Raw genomic sequence first — 3,979 nt, forward strand, 5'->3', positions numbered from 1 at the left:
CACTGTTGGTGCTTAATAAATGCTGGTGGTGTAAATGACCCAATGGTGGAAGCCTAGAGCTATTAACAAGGTTTTGATTAGAAATTTATTTATTTCACATACATTTATCTATACCTAAATATGCCAGTCCCCGTTGCAGGCAGTGGGAAGAGGCTGGGAACAAATGACACATGAAGATAAAAGGAATGATCCTAAAGATAACTTCTCTCTCTCTCTCTTTTTTTTTTTCCTACTTTTTATCTCCCTGGTTTTTGAGAAATTTTTGGCTCTGCTCAGGTCCCTGTCTTGTCATTCCCATATTCCTGGCCCCTTGGCCCTGTCCAGAGCCTGTCTTAGGCTTTGGGACTTATCTTGTGGGTCCTCCATAGGTCTGTAAATAGCCCCGGCTAGTTAGTAAACTGAGTATCTCTCTCAGGTCCCCTATCTGATTTAAACACTCCAAAATAGGATTTTTTTAAAAACCAACCCCCTGGCTATTAAGCCGATAAGAACAGATACTACACTTGAGCTTAGCCAAAAGACCAAGAAGCAATCCTAGTTTCTAGCTATCAAAGCTTACACGCTTGGATCATAGCTAGTCCTGGAGACAAAATCTCCGTGTTTCTTAAGATGTTTCTGAATGTTTGCCTCAAGATGAAACTTAGATTAAAATGAAAAGCTGTCTTAGAGGACAACAGAAGTTGCCAAAGAACCGTAGGTGGATGTATGTGGCAAGAGAGGAGCAGAGGTAGGACCATTCTACATGGAAGAGTGCTGGCTTCATAGCAGAATCCTCTGTTTCTCTCACGACGGCTGGTGGTCTGCAGCTCGCAGTGGGGGAGAGTCCTGAAGAATACAGGCTCGGCAGATGGCACGTTATACTTGGTTATATTTGCAGAAGTGGGAGGAGCCTGCGAGTTTATGAAGTTCAAACTCCTTCAAGCTCAGAAAGGAGATACACCCAAGATCACGGCAATCACATGGCCTCGTGATGTCGCAAAGGTTTTAGTGCTTTGAATCAAAATGGGGAGAGGAAAGTACCCTTTGTCTCTAATTCAAACAATCCGAGGAACTCTCCAGAGTTGCAAGAAGTACCAGCCCAGAGTAGATTTGAAACCTGGCTGTATGAAGAACAGTCGAAGGACGCAAGCATGCCTGGTCATGGAAGAGGGGACAGTGGGGACACGGGAGGTGACATTGGGCTGTAAAGGGCTGACACAAAGAAGGGGCTTATGTTTTTCTCCTGTGTGGTTCCACAGGACTGAGCTGGGCTTTGTGGGTCCAAGTTACAGAGAGGGAACTTCTTCTTCAGCTCAAGGGAAACCCTTCCTGCTGCCTGACAATGAAGTATACACAAAAGTAATGAGTTCTCTGCCAGTGGAAGCTCTCAAGGGGAGACTAGATGGGAACCTGGCGCATTGTCGAGGTGGCGTTTACCTCAAATGGCCCCTTAGAATTTGAGACGAACGTGGTGCGCGTACCCCTCTGTCTGACCATGGTTCTGGTAATTAGGTGCCAGGATGGCCATTGATGTTATCATTCTCAGAAGGGCAGAGCTGCTGTACTGCTCTCTTCTGACTTCGGTGTGCCACAGTCTGAAGTTGCTGAGTGTAGCCTCATGGAGGGCGAGTAGGCTCAACCTCCCTCGTCAACCGACCAATGATGGCGGCTCCTGGAGGCTGCATGAGAGGCGACTTGCTACAGCAGGAGATGTTGTGGTCACGTAGCCACATCTTGAAGGACTGGCAACCTGCCGGATATATACCTGCCATCCCCTGTCATCTCCGTTCTTTTTCTAAACAGAAGCCTTTTGGCTCCATTCCTTTGTCTTGTTACAGTTCCCCCTGGTCTGTCTCTCCTTCTTTCTCTTCTACTTGTTCTAGACAGTGGCTCCTTTCCTCTTCTATGAAATAGGCGTTTCTAGGACCATGTCATTCATAAAAGCAGGGCACTGGGACAGGAGGGGTGAGCTAAAGGTGTCCAGGAATCTCCCTTTCCCTTTCGCCTTCCCTTCTGCTATTAGCTGGACTGACGCTGAAACCCTGTGGGGCCTTGTTAAAATGCAAAGACCATCCCATCCCCACCCAGGAGGCAGTTACCCAAGTAACAGCTAGACACGGATTATGTAGTACAGATTGTTTCTTCTAATTCTTTTCCTCTGAGAGTATGGGGGCCTGGGTGAGGAAGTTGAGAAGAAATAGGGAGAAGTCAGGGTCTAAAGCAGGGCAGGGAAGGGAGCCACGAGGGCTGGGAACTTCCAGACCTGTAAAGTGTCTCATTTGGAAGGGGCCTTGGTAGTCTAGTCCGACTTCCTCTCTGTGTAGATGCAGAAACCAAGGACCCCAGAGGCAAACAGGTTTGACCAATGTCATGGGTGACAAAGGCACACTCCCATCTTTAGGAGTCCTTGAAGGTTTCTGCCCAAGGGTTTTCCCAGGGTGGAAGTGAGTTTCCTCAAGTTGGAAAATTTGGGTACATTGTGGTCGCTGCAGAATGACAGAAAGCAACATAGGGCTATATCTTGACTTGAAACTGTGTCAGGGCTAATCAGTGCTCCTTCTCTGGTTCATGTATTTTGGAGAAAAACAAATGGATAGCCATTTCCTCCTTCATAGCAAGTGTAGGAAACACTAAAGGATGCTCTTGAGTTTCTATCTCTGGATGGCAGATCTTATGTTAACACATCTTCTCAGGCCCTTATCTTCAACATTTTTGCCTGTAGGATTCCTAGCACAAAGTAGGTACTTCCCACATGCTTTCAAAGTAGGCTAAAAATCCACCCCTCCCACTTGTGGGGTGTGTGTGGTGAGGAGAGGAGATACAGACATTGAGATCTTGGAAGACATTGCCTACTCTATGGATTCATTATGCATCTCATAATAGAACTTCTCAGACAAATGGCAGAGGTTGGGACCATTTACTGCTCATTCCAAGGACTTAGTCGAACAGCAGTGAGGTGTCCTTGCTCGTCTAGGGCTAAAGTTGTCCTGTATAACCATATCACCACCAACCAGGACACAGACTCGAAATGGTCCTGTAATCCCTTTCTCCTTTGGGGGAGATTGTCAGTGTGTTTTTTTCTTTTTCAACACTTTCAAAATCGCAATTGTTTATAGTAACTAGAGATGGCAGAACCTGGCTGAAGGGGGAAGGCTGAGTTTTATCTAACCCCTAATTTAGTTCTCTTAAGTTTGTCCAAGTTCCTGAGACGCTTTCCCCCTGTAAGTTAAACCATTGTTTGTCAAGGGAAATATAAATTAAGAGCTCTATTTTCTGAGTTAAATGGAAATTTGGTCCAGGGAAGCAGACTTTTGCTATGCTCCTCTGATCTCCAATATAACATAGGAACTGGAGTCAGTGTATGACTTAGACCTGATGAATTCTGGAGGAATCCAAAACTCAAGGAATGTGGGAGTTATGCAGAGCCAGGAACCCAGCCTAAATTTGACTCATCAGAGCTTTTAATAATCAGGTCGGAAATTCCATGGCATTATTGAAAGGAGCAAATCTCTTTCCCTTTACACAAAATGGATTCTGAAACTATCCATAGTCTTGAATTGGACTCCTGGATGGATGAGCCAAATGCTATGCCCGGATCAGGAACAGTGACGCCATGGTCATCCCCATGTTTATTGTAGGAGGGCAGCTAAACTTCTAGGACTACACGAACTGTCCAATTATGGATTTCTGGATTGTATGATTTGGAAAACACACAATTAAGGGGATAACTCTGGCCAAACCTGAGTTTGTAAAACTGGTATAGGGCCAATAAGGAGTAACACAAACCTTCTTCAATTTCTCTTTGCAGGGCTAGAAATGATTTGCAAGCTTTGAGTCTCTACAGGGAAAGGCAAAGATATTGGAAGTCATGTGCTTTAATGGACATTCACAAAGCGCTACATTCCAACTTCAGCACCTCCCCAATCTGGTGACCAAGCCAATAAGCCAGTATTTCCCATGGTTACCTTCACAGACCTCAGAAAACATTAAAAACAGATGA

General features: G+C 45.4%; 1 pseudogene; it reads right to left on the bottom strand.

Moving 5' to 3' along the window:
- Window positions 1-431: 431 nt before the first annotated feature.
- LOC125174331 (uncharacterized) lies at window positions 432-533 on the bottom strand (annotated as a pseudogene).
- Between the last annotated feature and the right edge of the window lie 3,446 nt (window positions 534-3,979).

The sequence above is a fragment of the Prionailurus viverrinus genome, chromosome C1 (assembly GCF_022837055.1).
Source record: "Prionailurus viverrinus isolate Anna chromosome C1, UM_Priviv_1.0, whole genome shotgun sequence".
Taxonomy (NCBI): Eukaryota; Metazoa; Chordata; class Mammalia; order Carnivora; family Felidae; genus Prionailurus; species Prionailurus viverrinus.